Here is a 19,136-nt window from a genome sequence, read left to right as displayed (position 1 = left end):
GTGGTTGGTGGCGAGGGTTTGATCCTCACCTCCCCCCTCCCATCCCACCTGTTTGCAACATTGGCAGTATCCATCCCAGTCTCCTCTTGTCAGATTAGATACAGACTGTCTGGAGCTTCCAAGCAAATATTTCACTCCCAGAGCTCAGCAGTTGACAGATGCCTGTCCCAGTCATGTCAGCTGTCTGGTAGGCTTCTGGAATTGGCCTAATCAGACTTCTTCTCAACTCCTAGTCACAGTAGGCCATCCTGGGTAAAAGAAACTTCCCCTCTTCCCACGGAGGTATCAGTGACAGTAATACTCAAACAAAAGAAGAGGTTTGTTTTTATGCACATAGAAGGCATCCTAGAGAAGTATTGCTACCTTGCAGAATAGAAACCCTGGAAAAGGGTATACCACCTTGAGAAAGATGGAGAACTGAGAGAGAGAAGTTAGGCCTTGGAGGAGTGGTGAGCTCTGCGGATGTAACTCTGTGCCAGCCTAGTGGAAGATAAGGGCCATTTTGGCAAAGGTCGTTTATATAAATTGGTCTTGGTGCCAGACCTTCTGTCTCCAGTGAGAAGGTTGATTCTCTTCCTCCTGATGAGGGAGGGCTGGAAAGGGATGTTGGCATGAAAGGAAATTTATTCCTGATTTAGGGCAGATAATTCCTCCTCCTGTATCTGCCATTTTATAGTTGTTTTCAGCTCAAAATAACCCTCATGCAAAAGTGCCACACGGAGCGGTAGGTCTTCGAATTCCCTTTACAGTCAAAAGCTAAGAGTCCGGCGAACTTCAGGAGTACGGTTCAGGAATATTTACATGCTTTCCCGAAGGCTTCTCCAGCCACATGTGGTGAAGACTCACACTCAGAAGACTCACACTCAAAAGAATGCCACCGATCCAGGCTGGTACAGCATTCTGACCTTTTGAGGAATGAAGTCACAGCCCAACTGGAAGCCTGACAGAACCATGTGGGGCAGGGTGGGAAATGTGATACACAGACAGGGACATTCCCGTATATCATTAACAGACACCCAATACAATATAAGGCCAGGGTTGCAGGAAATGTGGTTACTTAGGGTCAGCCCTTGAACCTAAGTCGGGGAAACAGATGAAATGCCATGTATGCTCCAGGGTCAAGCCAGGGCCCAGAGAGCTGTTCACCTGATCACTACCTGGAGGGAGGATACAAGATGCCACCCAGGAGGGGGGTGTTTGGGAAGCTCTGTTGCTGTGGTTGGCTTTCTATTTGTCTGTCTGTCTGGATTTTTTATATATATATAAGATTTTCCTTATGTAACTCATGATCCTCTTGTCTCCACTTCCTAAGTGGTGTGTGCCACCATACCCAGTTAGTGGCTATGGCTTTGAATCAATTTAAACTTTCTTCAAAAATATTCATTTTTATTTTATATGAACGAGTGTTTGCCTGCATGTATATCTCCGCACCACATGTCTGTTGAGTGCTTAAGGAGTCCAGAATAGAGTATCAGATTTTCTGGAACTAGAATTACATGTGGTCAGGAGACTGGCTCATGTTCCTGGCACCCATGTTGGGGGACTGCACAACTGCCTGTAATTTCAACACTAAGGGATTGGAAGTCTCTCGCCTTCACATGCTCCTGCACTCATGTGCACAGATACTTTTCTACATAATTAAAGATAGATTTTTTTAAAAAGAAAAAAGAATTATAGACATAGGATAGGCTGGTCTAATATCCTGTGGCATTTCAAATGTGGCTCAGACTTGGTGTTTTAACCCCAGATGGGCAATAAAACTCAGCATATTCATGAGACTGTGGTTGGAAGGCTCCACACTGTGGTCAACACTAATGATCTACAAATAAAATATATCAGGAGAGGAAACATTTGAGAACATTGTGTACAGTGAGTTTAATAAGAAATGTCTTGTGCTATTTATAAAGCAATGCTACTGGTATCTGAGCTCATTTGTGGTGCTACATTTGTTTTGTAATGTCAGCTAGTGCCTTAAGATGCATATGCTTGCCTTTTGCTTGGGGATCTGTGGCTGTGTCTTGGGTGCCAGGCTTTACACAATTGTATTTTATTGGAGATGCAGAGTGGAGTGGGCCAGGCGTAGCAACTCAGCTGTGAGCTTCTGCTAATCTTATGGGTGAGTTCCTAGAATCTCAGACTGGGTGTTTTCTTGTGGTACAAGATACAGTAAAGCAGCTAGAATCCAAATTAGCAAAGCTACTCCAGAGGTTGATGGAAGAAGTATCTGCTTATTTCACAGTCTGAATTAGTGTCTCACTGAAAACCTGGGCTCTGGCCAGGGGTCCCAGTCCTTGGGCAGGGCTAGATGGAGAGATTTAAAGAACATTTAAAGACACTGTGAACTTGATAAATACCTTGGAAAGCCTTGTACTTGACAGAGAAAGCTGTCTCTCTTATGGAGAATAAAGGCAATAGTTTCCACCATGCCTGTGTCATCTCTTTGATGCTCAGGGTACCACGGTCTAAGATGAGGTGGAGAGGGATGGGTGGAACATTTATATGATGTATATGTTGTTAAGTTCCTCCTAACATCTGCTTACAGTACTGGGAGGAGCCATCAGATGTGAAGAAAGATGACATATAGTAACTTCCTTGGGGGTTGATGTTGGTAGCGGTGGCTGATATCTGCTTGATGGAGCCAAAATTCCATTTTGGGGAGAATTTCCAATTGTGTTGCAATGAAACGTTGAGGGTCCACATCTATTGAAAATTTTATGAATGGGGGAAAATATGAAGCAAGCAGCTATTCTAACATGGTTCTTGTTGTTTGATATTCTTTTGTGTGAAGTTCGGTCACTTTGGGATTGATTAACTTAAATAGCCTTGTGGCCTCTGAGCTATAGGAATTTTGCCTGCCAGCCTGGGAAGATCAAGGAATCATGTTACAGCTTCATAGGGCTTGTGGGTAATTGAGAATGGATGGAGCTCTGGGCTACAGGTTTCCACAGGGGTTGTTCTAGGGTGGACTCTTTGCTGTCTCTAAGTACTGTCTGGTCTTGGGATGAATAGACTGCCAGTTGCCAATGACGTTTACCCATTCTGGTAAGTGGAGAACACTGGACATCTTTACTTTCACTTGGTGAGATCAGCAATACACTCTTGCCACCCTGCTTCAGAGCATCATCAATCTTGACTGTGCCATGGTTGAGTCTTCAAAGGCTATGGCTGAATCATAGTTTGAAAGTGCATGCCTGATCCCTACCTGAACCGTGATGTCATGCTGATAGACCCAGAGTGCAGGAGGCACAGGTTTACCAGCTGTCCTAATTAAACATGAGTCAAGGATAGTTCAAGACACCTGTATAGTTTCTAGTGCAGCAAGGGTTGGACAAATGTTCTGGGAAATTGTATTTTCCCATAAAAATACCTATTATTGAATACTGTGTTATTTCTCACCAAGAAAGAGGTTTGGTGCATGGTGAGTTTCTTTGGATACTGGGACTTAAACTCAAGAACTAGAGTACCCTAGAAAAGTGTCTTACCACAACTTAACATCCTCTGGTGTTTTCTCTCCTCTTGGGGAGAGGGTAGAAGATCCTTGAGACAGGTTTCCATGTAATACAGACTGACTTTAATGTCTTTCTACAACCAAGGATGGCCTTCCTACTTCTGCCGCCCTGGGCTGAGATTAGAGCTGCTATGCTTGGCCTTAAGTTATAATCTCTTTTCTCTCTCTCTCTCTCTCTCTCTCTCTCTCTCTCTCTCTCTCTCTCTTTCTTTCTTTCTTTCTTTTTTCTTCTTTCTTTGTCCCCCCCCCATCCATCTTAGAGGCATACAGGCAGGCAAACACTGATGCACACAAAATAAAAATAAATAGATAATTTTTTAAAAAAGTGTTTTGTTTTACTTAAGTCTTAATACTTAATACTCTCTCTCTCTTTTTTAAATAGGTCCTAGGTCACACTGTCTTGTCTCTGTCATCTTAAGCAAGTGTTTGCATGGATGTATCTGGTTGTATAGAGACTCAGAAATCCTTGCAGGGGAACTGTTCTGCCTGAGGGCTGTCTGGCTGGCTGGGTGGTCTTGGTGGAACACTTGCTCAGCAGGTATGAAGTCTTATCATCTCATCAACACTGGGAAAGAAAATAAATGCAATTTTATTCTGGAAAGTATTTACTAACTAGGTATCTAGAACAGGTAAAATTGAAGTTTAATTTATAGCACTTGCTAAACAGAGGAGGAGAATTTCATACATCTGTCTTTAATCCTATAATATCCAAGTCCTGAGATTATTTAGTTCAAAGGGAAAGTGTTGAAACCCTAAATCAAACCCATATCAGTCTCATTGACTCACAGAAATTATTACATAGTTTCTAGAGAAACACAGCACCTTTATGCAGTGTATAAAATACAAGAACAAAATCATTTCTTGTAAAACCTCAACCACATGTGAGTACTGACTTTTATTTGGTTATATTTCTAACTTGATATTCCTAAAACTATTTCTCAAAAACAAAGCTTTATGCTAGGAAACTACATTCATTTCAATGACTGGTAAGCTGATTGCATATTTAAATACACATTTTAAAAATTAAAATAAACATTTACCACTTTGGCCTCTCTAAAGGGTATGTGTCTTCTAATGTGAAGCAATATACCGATTCTATAGTGGATACTGTTATTATTGGAGTGACTTTTGAGACAGAGTTTCATTATGTAACCTAGGCGGGTCTTTGACTCTTGATCCTCCTGCCTGGCCCCTGAGTGCTGAGACCACAGCTGGCCACCACCAAGTCCAAATGTGAACATAATTGTTACTATTTATCTTTGTAGGCTGAGGGATCCTGTCACCATCTAGTAATGTAGCCAGTAAATTCTCAGTACTGTGTTTAGAGAAATCACCAAAGGATTTGGCTCCCAATATTCTGAACAGTCTTTAGGAATAATGAGTTTGACTTTCCTTTACAATTCATGCTGCCACCCAATACCCTTTGCCTGGGAAGTTAACTACATTTCTTAGATTTTGTTAAAACACCCGTCTTGTTGGAGGGACACATCTGCTTCTGACATGTCAACTGAGTTGCACAGGAGTCAACACGGTGGGTGGACTTCCTGCATTTCATCCCTGCTGCCTGCATATCCTGGGGACACAGGGAAGCATAGCTGTATGTCTTCATGTCAGCCTGACCCTGCTCTCTGGGCAGGTTCTGACTGGCTTCCTGATTCTAGGTTTCCAGTTGGTCAAACTGGTTAGAGCAGAGTCTTCGCCAATGTTGGGGGAAGATCAGATTTAAAAATACAAGCTTTCTGTCCCACCCACCCTTCCCAGTTAATCAGTGACAATTGGCAACAGTAACATGTGATGAGCATTTTCTTTTAATTTACTCATTTTGACCCATAGTAGAGAAATCCCTCCTGCAGATCTGTCAGAGATGTTTTATGCATGGGGCTGTCACTTTTTCCTGCTTTAAAGGGTACTGTAGCATTCAAACACAAATCCAAATCAAAACCCATTTCCTCAGGTTCTTAATTGAATCAAAAAGAAGAGTTGCCTCTAATTACCATCTGTCTCCTGATTGCAGGTTATCTGTATTCATCCGTGACTAGTAATTCATAATTTATGAAGCCCTACACTGCCACTTGCCTTAATAGTCCCCCGTTTCAGAAAGCTGATGTCGTCAAGGACGCTTAACACAATGTTTAGTGATGGTGATGAGCCTCTATCAATTATTCCTGAAGTAAGTCATGTGAAGAAGAAAGCAATTTCCCAATTTTTCTGAGCACCCTCCTCAGAGCTCCTTGCAGAGGCACGAGGCTGGAAGGTGCAAAGCACACCCCAGTGCCGAATCCAACTTCACTGAAAAGCTTGGACCTGTCACCAGGGACTTCCTTCTTGGCAGAAGCACCCAGCCTTCCAGTTTCTCAAGAACATCTTGAAAATGGTCCCATCAGGAAGATGGGTTCTGAAAAGATTTGAGCCAATGTTTACAGCAGGTGAGCGACATTAATTGTTCCTATGAAGAAGCTGTTCCTGGACCCAAAGGCAGCTGGACATCTGCAAAATCACACCGTGGAAGTCAGGAGTGTCAAACAGGAGGAGATGCCTAAGCAAAGTGGTTGGCTTGGATGTTGATCTAAGCCAAGATACACTCTTGGGGCAGAGAAGGTGAACTGCGTCTGTGTGATGCCATGGGCTAACTGTCCTGGGTGACCTGGCTTGGCTTCTGTGGCATGAGGTAAGCCATTTACCATTTTGAATGTTTTCCAAGGAAAGAATTAAGTTGAGCAAAACCCTTGTTTAGCTTGCTTCTGGCTCTGAGCTTCTGAGTTTCAACTATGTACTTTCCTTTCTGAAGCCCCTTGTGTTCCCTGCTAGATCACATTTGTATTGAACATGTCCAGAAGTTAGTGGCATCCATGAGGCTGAGGGTTTCTAGGGCCAGATTCCTCCTCCCTTCCTTGAACATTTCAACAATTCCTTTATTTGCCTTCAGGGCTTAGCGTTCACTAGCTGAAATATTGGCCATGATTTGCTCCACTTCTGCTTGGCCTTAACAATAAAAGTGGAATGAATGCAGTGCACTGAAAGAATTTAATAATCTTCAGACCAAGATGAACTTCGGTTCAAATACCAGCTCAGCTCCTCCCTCCTAGTGGCCCTCATGTAATTATTTAAGACATCTTCTTGTGTCAGTGTAGATAAACATGTCACACTTTGTAGGTGTGTGTATAGTGTAGATAAATGTCACACCACATAGACGTGTACCATTTAGATAAACATGTCATACCATAGAGTTGTATACTGTCTAGATAAACATGTCACACCATGTAGATGTGAACAGTGTAGATAAGCATGTCATACCATGTACATATGTACTGTGTAGATAGACATCATACCATGTAGATGTGTATAGTTTAAATAAACATGTCACACCATGTAGATGTGTACAGTGTAGATAAGCATGTCATACCATGTACATATGTACTGTGTTGATAGACATCATACCGTGTAGATGTGTATAGTTTAAATAAACATGTCATATCATGTAGATGTGAACAGTGTAGATAAACATGTCATACCATGTACATATGTACTGTGTTGATAGACATCATACCTTGTAGATATGTATAGTTTAAATAAACATGTCATACCATGTAGATGTGTACAGTGTAGATAAACATGTCATACCATGTACATGTGTACTGTGTAGATAGACATCATGCCTTGTAGATGTGTATAGTTTAAATAAACATGTCATACCATGTAGATGTGTACAGTGTAGATAAACATGTCATACCATGTACATATGTACTGTGTTGATAGACATCATACCTTGTAGATATGTATAGTTTAAATAAACATGTCACACCATGTAGATGTGTACAGTGTAGATAAACATGTCATACCATGTACATGTGTACTGTGTAGATAGACATCATGCCTTGTAGATATGTATAGTTTAAGTAAACATGTCACACCATGTAGATGTGTACAGTGTAGATAAGCATGTCATACCATGTACATGTGTACTGTGTGGATAAACACATCACACCATGTAGAATTCTTGAGATAGAAAGCCTGCCACTCAGAACTCAACCTCCAACCATTTGGAGGCTTAACTTTGCACATGAGTTTCAATCATTTCTTCCATTGTCTTCTTTTATACTGCTAAGTCACTCACTACTGTGATCATGTTATAAATATTCTATCATGATCCACTCATGAGCACTCACAACTAGCATCTGTACCCAGATGTTTATGCGGCTATCACCTCTGATATGTTGGACTTTTAACATTGTTGAGACTGCTATGGGGGCTTTAGAAGTTGCACTAAATGTATTTTTTATTATGTTATCACTAGGTATGGCCCCCATAGACTCATGTGTTTGAACAAGCCTATGGGAGCCAGGGAGTGGAATATCATTGTTTGAACATGCTTGGCCTAGGGAATGGCACTATTAGAAGGTGTCACTCTGTTGGAGTTGGTGTGGCCTTGTGGGTGTGGGATCCTAGTACTAGCTGCCTGGGCTAGCAGCAGTCAGATGAAGATGTAGAACTCTCAGCTCCTCCTGCATCATGCCTGCCTGGATGCTGCCATGTTCCCACCTTAAAGATAATGGACTGAACCTCCTTCAGTCAGAAAAGGCACTCCAAGGCATTCACTTAATGACTTCAGGTTGTCATGAGGGCTTTGGGGAACATAAGCAGAATTCCACAAAGGTAACACATGGAAAAGGGTGGTAAGAGTCACTAGAAATAGAATGTTAAAGAGAACTGAGACCTGAGGGATGTGGAGAGGCTCAAATATCCTCTATCACCTTAATGCTTACGGCACTTCTGTGTAGACTGTGAAACCTCTGTTCCCTGGCCCTGGGGAGCTCTGGAACCTCAATTCTGCAAAGATCCTTTGTGTACTCAGGTGGGATGTATTCTATTTGTCTTGTCTGGAAACTGAGTCCTACCCAATTCTGTTTCTTCCTCTTCCTGTGTTTTCTCCCAGCTTACTAACCTGGCTTCTCTGGAGAAATCTCCTTAACAAATCATCCAAACAGGAATTTGTTCCCCAACTCTTGTTTCTGATGGCCAAAGAACACTTTAACATCACTGGATGGATGCAGTAATGCCTTGTGAGTGAAAAGTCACATTTACCCTCGTGGAATAGCTTTACCAAAATGGCAGGCCACAGCCAATAGCAGAGGAGTGGAAGTCATAGGCAATGCCATTCTTTTTGGCTATCCTACATTTTATGTTTGGGTTATTTCCAGATTCTTGTTTCTTGTCTCATTGAAGCAGAACTCACATATTGGAAATTTACAGCATTTTATGCAGGCTGGCTGCAGCAATGTGACTCCACACATACCAGACACACCCACACCAACCATTGGCTATGCAGCTGGCTTGGGGAAGGAACTGGTGAGTTCTACTCATGAAGTTTACCTGGCAGAAGGACAGAACTGACTAACACACGTTGTCTTCTGACCAGCTCACACGTGCACAAACAAATATCTTTTTAAAAGAAAAAAAAAACCCTGCTGAAATATATAGAGGAGGAAGGAAGGGATGGAGGGAGAGATAGACAGACAGACAGAGAGAGATATACAGAGGCAGAGAGACAAAAAGAGTGACAGAGATATACGGAGACAGGGAGATAGAAAGACAGAGAGAGATACACAGAAACAGAGAAATAGAGGAAACAAAGACAGAGAGACAAAGAAAGACAGAGAGATACACAGAGATAGAGAAATAGAGACAGAGACAGAAAGAGAGATAGAGACACATAGAGACAGAGAAATAGAGACAGACAGTCAGAGAGAGAATACGGAGTATGGCCACACTGTTTGACTTACTGGGGTCTGCTGATGGTGTAGGAAAGTAGTGCTGAAATTTAGCCCAGCATCACAGGGTAAACTGGGGAAGGCAGCGAAAGGGGGGGAGCATATAGAGTCAGCAAGTGTGACCAAAACTACTTACTTTTGGCAATTTCTACCTTCTTTAACTCTGCTATTCTGTGGCTAAAAGCCCCTGGCTTCTGGCAATTTAACTTCCACTGATAGAAGCACTTGGGAGGTAGAAGCAGATGGATTTCTGAGTTCGAGGCCAGCCTGGTCTACAGAGTGAGTTCCAGGACAGCCCGGGCTGCACAGAGAAACCCTGTCTTGAAAAACAAACAAATAAACAAAACAAAAAAGCTGGGTTATCTGAGCTCTTTTCTCTCTGGCTCAAAGGCCCCTCCAGAGTTTGTTAACTCTTTGTAAGACAGAAAGAAAAGAAAAGGAAGAAAGGGAGAAAGTCAAGCACATACATACACACACACACACACACACACACACACACACACTTTGGCCCGACCACCTGCTTCATTAATTTCTCAAGTGTTCATACATATTTACATACATACACACATACCTATACACAAACCTATAGACAGACATATATATATATATATACATACATATATATATATATATATACATATATATCCATATATTTGATGATTTGATGGATGGGGCAGAGCCCAAATTCTACACTTTATATTTCTCTCAGCCTTTTTATACTTTCTTAGACAAAAGTTCTTTATAAAATTACTTCATAGATAAAGTGTTACACGAAAGGGGAGTTACAGAAGGATGTCTAAAGTAAGTTCAAACCAGTGTTTTATTCTGTAAGGTCATTATAAGTTCAAAGCAACAGTGTCGCTTGGCCTTGCTTTATCACAGTGCACACCTGTGGCTTCGTCCTTGGACCTGACAGAGAATGAATATTTTCCCTTGATCACAAATCTGTCCCAAGTCTATTTCTCTCCTTAGTGTAATTATGAAAGCTCACTGTATTCCTTGTTATGCAGCCTTAACTTACTATTCTATGAGGAGTGGGCACATTCTATTTTTGATTCTAACTTTATTACACCTTTCTGGCAATACAACTAAAACCATCTCCTTAAACTGAGTTCCTAAAATTACTTGAATCAAATCAGAAATTCTATAAAGTCATTAATTCAGCATTAATTCATAAAAGTTCATCTTCGTGTTGATCTTTAGGAAATTTTCCCAATAGCATGGGCTGATGCCCAGGAATCACTAGGCTACATAATAACGGCAGGAAAGGCACATCAGCAGTGTGAAGCAATCCTGGGATGAAGTCTCTGGGCTGTGCTTCTCCAGAGAGCACCCATCGCAGTCACAAAAAACTGTGGGCCATCTCCAGGAAACTCATTTGCTTGCCAAAGCCTTTCCTAGATGGTTTCTGACACAGTAGGAATCCTGACTTTTCAGAGTGCTCTGGGGTCTGTGTTTTAGATGTTGTCCCTGAAGTTCAACATCAGCAACACTACTTTTCTCACTCTGCCAATGTCACTTCAATGACTTTCTCTTCTGAATACCTAGAGTCAATGCTAGTTGCTTGTACGTAGAAACTTTCCCTGAGAGAGTAAAGCATGGGACTGCCTTTCCTCTCTGGTGACAAGCAGACAGAACACTAGACACCAGGGACCCCAGTGGTCACTGCCTGTGATGGTTTGAGTGAGAAATATTCCCCTACGCATGTTCTTGAACACTTGAACTTTTTGATGGTGCTGTTTTGGGATGCTGTGGAACCTTCAGAAGGCGTACCCTTGGGGAAAGAAATATGTCACTGGGGTAAGTATTGAGCATTTGTCCTCCCTATCCCTCCCTCCCTTCCTCTCTCCCTTCCTTCCTCCCTTCTTCCCTCCATCCCTTCCTCTCCCTCTCTCTTGTTTATGGGTAGAGATGTGACCTCTCAGCTTGTCACGTCTCCCCTGCCACGATGGGCTGTCATCCTTCTGGAATTGCAAAGCTAAATAAACTCTTCCATAGTTTGCTTTTGGTCACAGTGTTTTATCACTGCAACAAAATAACCGATGTGCTTCCATGTGGGGCTCCTGTTGTTTAGCTGTCGGTGTCTTTGTAGAATCAGCACCATTTGTGATCAAGTGTTACCAGGAGGCAGTGCAGCCACTAAGAAGTGGATTAGTTTATTATGTAGCAAGAGATACTGGAAACATGGTGTTTAAGGTTGATTTGTTGTAACGGGGCAGGAAAGAATTGTTCACAAGAAAAACAAGGTGAAACCTACTCATCTAAGAGAGAACTGAAAAGTTCTCAGCCAGAGAGAGGGAAGGACAGAGGAAGGAAGAAGAGAAGGAAGAAAAAGGGTTGTGGAGAGAAGAGAAAGGAAGGACAGAGCAAGAAGTGGGGAAGGAGGAGGGAGAGGGAAGAAGGAGGTGTAAAACCCAGGGTAGTCTTAGGAAGGAAGAACATCTTTCCTTGGAATAGAAGTACAAGGCGAATAAAGCATCCAGGGTCCAGGATAAGCATGAAGGAGACTGGAGTAATCATCTTCTCAGCAAGCAGGAGTCACGTGGGATAATATCCAGGGACTGAAGGACTTGGAGAAAGGACATTTGATTTGTAAGCTGACAGTGTTTATTTTATGCCAGGCATTGTGTTACGATCTTTCAATAACTAGTCTCATGTATCTCAGTCTTATGAGACAAGTGACTTTATTTATTTATTTATTTATTTATTTATTTATTTATTTATTGAGACAAGGTTTTACTATACAACTCTGGATAATTTGGAACTGGCTATATTGTCCAGGCTAAACTTGACCTCACAGAGATTCTCCTGCCTCTGCCTCCCAGGAGCTGGCATTGAACTCTAAGCCTCTCTGAATTTTATGGATGGAGAAGCAGACACCACTGTGATTTAAGGATGTAAATGGATTCTGTTGGGTATCACAGGGTAAGCCCAAGCACTCGCCATGCGCTACAGGATTTTTCTCAAAAGCGAGTGCTCTAAGGAATTTAAAGAGTGAGTCAACCTGAAATGAGTCAAATGGAAGAGGGAAATACAGGACGCAGAGCCTCCTCAACTCCTAAGCAGATGCAAAGATAGACTGCCTTTGCTGTTTGCTTTGTTTTTAAATAAATACTAGCCAGAAATATCAAGCAACACTCAGAGGGAAGACAGCATTTTGCACAGCAAAATACAGTGAGACTTTGAACAACACAAAAACATTATGCTCGGCTCCGGTCCTTTTCTGGGATTCAGGCAGCTTGTGGGCAGCGTGAAGGCTCTGCCTTTGTTATCATCTAAAGCTTGCATTAAAGTACCGAAGGAGGGGAGGAGGGCTGCAGACAGGCTAGCAGCTCAGCGGCTTAGCACATGCTCTGCTCCTGCCTTGCAGAGGACCTGAGTTCATTCCCAGCATCCATGTCAGGCTGCTCACAATTACCTGCAAGTCCAGCTTCGGGGCACCCAATGCCTCTGGACTCCCTGGGAACCTGCGGTTAGGTGTGATGCCCCTGGACCCTCACACATACATGTAATTAAAAAGGAAATCTTAAAGTTGCAGAGACGCTGCTTCCTGGCTTTCTGGTTGGAAACCGGATTCCTACTCTGGAGCCGGAGGGGTCAAAGTAATGGAAGGGAAGCTTGTTTCTAGGGCTGAGGTCACTGACGGCTGAAACCTGCTGAGGCAGAGCTTCGGGGAATGGGGGACATTGGCCTCAGTGCTCCAGTACGGGGCGGGGGGGGGGGGGGAATAGTTTATCGCAAAGGAAATATCATAATAGAGAAACAAATACAGAAATTTAAACTCAGAAATAAAAGGAAGCAAAAAAAATCACAAAGAAAAGAAATGAGGAGGTTAGAGAGAGGCTCAGTGGTTAACAGCGATGACTGCTCTTACAGAGGATTCGGGTTCAGTTCCCAGCACTCACATGTTACCTGATGACTATCTGTAACTCTAGTTTCAAGAGATCTGACGCCTTCTGACCTTCGAGAGCACCAGGTAAGAACATGGTATATACGCATACATGGAGGCAAATAGATTATATATATGTATACACACATATATGTATGTTATATGTTATATATGTATATGCATATGTATATGTTTGCTGATAGAGGAGGTAAGAGCAAGGCACTCCGGCTGTGGGCGTGGCTTGGTGGCTCCGCTCTCTAGAAAGCATTTCCCCACTGGATACCCACATTGATGTTAACCTCAAAGAGATGACTGATTTCGAGAGACAAAAGTCCTATTCAATCCTTAACTCCATGAGCTCAAATACCACTCAAACCCTCAGTTAGAACACATCAATCCCCCCAAACCAAACCACACCAAAAATTTTATGCTGTGTGACCTGGACTTCTGAAAATCCACAGATACAATCAGAAAGTCATGAGAGGATTCCTCGTAAAACCGAGGGAAGGCCTGAACATTCCCTCCAGCTGTGTTTGCTGTGAGCTGCTTGGAGTCACCGTCTTCACAGGTCCTGCAGCTAAGCATACAACCCATTAGCCTTGTTGTAGCTGACTCTTCTGCTATGGGTGATGATGGCAACAGCTGCCTGAGTTGTCATTCAGAGGAGAGAGCACAAAGTGTCACACACTGTTAGAGGCCTTCACTCGGACCAGCAAAAGTGACTGTTAGAAGACCCCTTTTAGCAGTCTCTGAAGAGTCTAGAAGGCTGGTGATCCTGTGCAGACCACTGAGCACTCCCCTTCATTACTCCTGAGCGTACCCCGCCTCTTTATCTCATGGATACCCCTAAGCCATCCTTGGGGAAGCTGGTTAGAGACAGACTCTGGTAACCATAAGTGGCTGCTTTGCAAGAAAGCTGTTGCAAAACTCACTGTCTCTGTTAGCTGGGTGCTCTGTGTGCTGGGCCAAACGGGTCTGGTGTGTTGACTTATGCAAGGGTGTTAGTTATGTTTTTATAAGGGTTTAGAAGATATTAGCCAAGTGTGGTATTTCAGACTTGCAACTCCACAGTAGGGAGGTTGGGGCAAGAAAATGAGAACACTTGAGGAGAACGTTTTATATTATGTAGGTTTTGTTGCATAAGAAAATAAGGCCATTGTAATTATATTGAATGGTATGTATGCACCTGTAGTCCCAGCACTTGAGAGGTAGAAGTGGGATCCAGGGTTCAAGGCTAGCCTGGGAACATGAGACCCAGATTCAAACAAAATTGAAAATGAAGTAAAAAAACAAAACCATATTGAGAAATTTTAGGGTCTTGAAAATAATAATATATGAAAAGAGGCATAGATTGTCTCCATTTTAGGCCCCAGTTTTATAAAATCATTATTATAATTGGTAATAGCACTCAGTATATACATAAATAAAAAGTCTAGCAAGGTACTAAGTGTTGAATACTCAGGTAGAAATTCTAGTGATTTTAATTTCTTCCCGGGACTTATTCTGGTTTCCTGTGGTGACCACAAATTGTCTTTATAAGAAAAAGCCATGATTTTAAGGAAAACTTTCCATGATGGACATTCACTTTTCTGCAGTTGGTAGGATTCCTACTGGATGACTCCAAAATTGCTCAAAATGAGATGGAGGGGGTGGCAGGATGGCTCAGTCAGCAGCGTACTTGCTTAAGCAGGAAGGCTTGAGTTCAGCCTCTGGAACCTGTGTGCAAGCTGGACCAGGCAACCCAGCATTAAGGAAGATGCCAGCCAGTTTAGCTGCACCAGTGAGCTCCTGATGCATGGATGGATCCTATGCAGAGACGTTAAAGAAAACACCTGACATGGATTTTTGGCCTCCACGTACACATATGAATACACTTAGGTACACACACAAAATAATTTTAAAGTAGGATTTGGATTTTCTAAATATTTACACTACTGTTGTGTTTGTTTGAATGACTGCCAAGACTAGACGGTAAGAGTGGAGTTCAGTTAACAGGTCCCCCAGGAGCTTAGAATCAACTCAACCTTCTGGTGACAGACAGGTGGGATTCTGTGGGTGTGGCTGAGGACTGAGGCTCTTCGATTCTTAGGAGCTCTTTGGGACTGCAGCTATGTTGGCCTATGGACCACACTCAGAGTGACAGTAAAGAATCTCTTTGAGACACAGCGGTTATCTTTTACAGTATGGGGGATTGACTGGAAGCAAGCGAGCTGCCCAGTCCAGAATGGGTGTGTGAAAGTTGCTTTCTGGGTGAATATGCTGGGATTACAGAGTCACTGGGAGATTAACAAATGACTTCATGGAGTACAATATGGGTATAAAATATATTTGCTTTTAAAATATGTGTATTTCTGATGAACTTTGTCTTTTTAAAGAGTTACACGCTTCCAAGGTTAGCCTTGAACTCACTGCATAGCTGAGGATATCTTTGAACTCCTGATTTTCCTGACTCTATTTCCTTAGTGCTGTGACTGCAGGCACACATGCATCAACACACCTAGTTTATATTGTGCCAGGCAAGTACTCTGACAACCAAGCTGTCTCCCAGATCAACTGGTGAGCGATGCTCAGGAAGCCCTCGGGCATTGTGTGGAGTCTTTCTTGACGGGGTTGGATCAGTGATCAAAAGCACAAGCCACCAATTCTTTCTCTTCTTTTTTTTCTTCTCCCTTTTCATAAAATCTCCGCTCTCCGTGTGTAGGCTCAGTAATAAGAGAAGCGGGGGGGGGGGGGCTCTGTGGATCCCAGGAAATGCTTTATCGAATCTAAAATTAGACAAGAGCCTATTGTCTCATGCAAAAAGCAAATCCCATACACTAATCCAGTAGAAAGCTGTCTATCGTTTAACAGGCTCCCCCAGATTCCTACCCTAGGGGTCTCATCTTATCCCATGGCAGAAAGCTGAATGAAGCAAGAACCAAAAGAGCCAGTTTTTGTAAGAGCATATAAATCCTGTGATGCAAACTACCGAACTTTAGGCAGTTTCAAGGACTCTGAAGAATAAAAATAGTGAGGAGAACAAGATAAGTAACTGTTATGACGGAAACAGATGTGCCTCTCCCAGCAGTGGTGTGTTCTACGTGCTTGACATCTCACTCTTAGGACCCAAGAAGTGTGTCTGTGAGATGGCTCAACAGGTGGAGACACCTTGCAGGCCTAGGGACCTAGGCTGCATGGATTCCTGTGACCCATGTAAAGGTGTAGGGGAAAAAGGACTTTGCAGAGTTGTGCTCTTACCGTGTGTGTGCCATGACACATGTGCCTGCCCCCATAATATCATACATACGTGCACACACAATAATAAATAATATTAAAATTGAATAGATAAAAAACAAGAACCATTGCCAGAGGCTGGGGTGGGGGCTGGAGGGAAGGACTGCTGATACTACAGGTTTCCAGAGTGAGGAGATGTTCTAAGGTTTGACAATGGCCATAACTGCATAGCCTAAATAATATACTAAAGACACTAAGCTATATAGTTTAAAATGGAGCCACAGCAACGGCCCCCAGCCCTACCCCCACACCCAGCCAGAGGAATCCGCAGTGTTAGCCAGTTCCATGGTGTGCCCGCTGTCAGTGTGGCTGCCTGCCACAACAATAAAAAGGAAAATCACAATGAAAGCAAAATTGCAAGGACCTTTAAAACCAAAGCCAGGACCCTTTTAGTGAACAGGCTTTACGTACAATGCTAGCTGCTCCTGCTGCCTGGAAAGTGAACTTCAGTCAGCTTTAACTTTTGACTTGATACTGATGCCCACTTTTGCCTTTCTTGGAATACAGAAGCTACTAGAACCTGTTTTCCCAAGTGGTGACTCCTATAATTTTAGAGTTTGAATTGACTGGCAAGCCTACCTTCTGGCTCTGGTTGTTAGAACAGGGTGTGGAAATTTAGTGAGGTCCACAGCATTTGCTGTATGTATGCTTCTGGGATATGTCATTGAGTTTGTGTTTAACGAAGTGGATTACATTCAGCGAAACCAGCCAGGAGCTCAGCATTGGCCGTTTAGTGATCCAGACATTTGGTGATGTGTTTAGCCCCTTTAAAAAAAGGATGTATTCTTATTTGCATATCTCTCTCTCTCTCTCTCTGTGTGTGTGTGTGTGCGTGTGTATGCTACAGTGGGTGATGTTCTTGCTAGCAAAGAAGGAAGACCTGAGTCTGGATCTCTAGGACCCTCATAGAAGCCGAGTGTAGCAATATATGTGTGTAATGTTGGCACTTGGAGAGTAAGCTTAGAAGCCTTGACTCTTAAGGTGAGAGACTTTGTTATGGTTTGTATATGTTCTGCCCAGAGAGTGGCACTATTAAAAGGTGTGGTCCTGTTGGAGTAGGTGTGTCACTGTGGGTGTGGGCTTTAAGACCCTCATCCTAGCTGCCTGGAAGTCAGTCTTCTGCTAGTAGTCTTCAGATGAAGATGTAGAACTCTCAGCTCCTCCTGCACCATGCCTGCCTGGATGCTGCCATGTTCCTGCCTTGATGACAATGGACTGAGCCTTTGAACTTTAAGCCAGCCCCAATTAAATGCTGTCCTTATAAGAGTTGCCTTGGTCATGGTGTCTGTTCACAGCAGCAAAACCCTAACTAAGACAGACTTCATCAAGACTCCTGAGCGAAGTTCCTTTTTCTTCATGTCTCTTGAATTGTGCTGTCTGTCTTTCCTGCCTCAGTGCTACGTGAGTGTCTGAGCACTGGGCGTTGTAAATACTATCTCAGTTCATTCTCCCTCTTTGCTCTGTCTATGCCCGACTTAGGTATTTCACACACTAGTATTTCCCATCAGCCTTCACTCTAGCTCTTCCCTCTTAGGAGATGCCATCATCAAAGAGTGCTACGATCGACACATCCTTCTCCTGCGCTTATCCGACATCAGCGGCTCCCTAGTTCCTGTAGGGCAATGGGCAAACTCCTTAGCATGGTCTGTAAAGACTCTGAGGCAGGGTCTAGAGAGATGGCCTAGTGGTTAAGAGCAGGGACTGCTCTAACAGGTGACTGGAGTTTGTTTCCCAGTTCCTTTTGGACACCTCACAACCACCTATGACTACAGGGAACTCTAGCTATATCTGACACCCTCTGCTAGTCTGTACGGGCACACACACACACCCATGGCACACACACATTCACAGAGATGTACACACACATATATGTGAGTAAGAATAAATCTTTTTTAAAGACCCTGAAAATAGACCAGCTCATTACTTCAGACACTTCCTTGCGGCTGGCCACGAGCCTGTGGTGTAGCCCCAACCTCTTACTGTTATTTCCTTAGCATCTCCCCTGACTCTGTGCCTTTCCTAGCGTTGCTATTTTGAGTCACCATGCTTTTCTTGCTGTGAAGGTTGCCTGCATAGAAGCAGTGTGCCTTTCATGCAGGGATAGTTCACAAAAGAATGTGAAAATAGCCATGAACTGTGCATGTCCTAAGTGTGACCTTCATAAGGCCTTAGCCTATTGTCAGCTGAAAACCTGCAATTTTCTGGGAATCTCACAAACAAGGCTTAAATTTATTTGATTACAGTAAAAGTACATCTTAACTCTCTTGTGACCCCGTGATCTCATTTGGCATCCCACCCCAATATCCTTAGCAAGCCCTGAGATCTAACTTCAGAAGCCACCACGAATCATATACAGAGCTATTGTAAAGACAAACTTGGCTTTCACTTGAGAGGTGTACACATATACTCTTCTTTAAAAAATGTTTAAATTTATCGAGTGTGTGCATGTGGTCTGTGTGTGTGTGTGTGTGTGTGCATGTGTGTTCATGTACCATGTGTATGAGTTCAGGTGTGTGCATGCCAGGACAAGCATGTGGCAATCAGAGATCATGTGGAGACAGCTTTCTCCCTCCACCCTGTGCATCCTGGAATTGAACTCAGGTGATTTGTCTTGGCAGCAAGTGCCTTTGCTGGTTAGGCCATATTGTTCCCCTCCCCTCCCCTCCCCTCTCCCCTCCCCTCCCCCCCCCCCCCGGGG

This window comes from Grammomys surdaster, unplaced genomic scaffold, assembly GCF_004785775.1.
Source record: "Grammomys surdaster isolate TR1022 unplaced genomic scaffold, NIH_TR_1.0 211, whole genome shotgun sequence".
Classification (NCBI taxonomy): domain Eukaryota; kingdom Metazoa; phylum Chordata; class Mammalia; order Rodentia; family Muridae; genus Grammomys; species Grammomys surdaster.
This window is presented reverse-complemented; position numbering follows the sequence as displayed.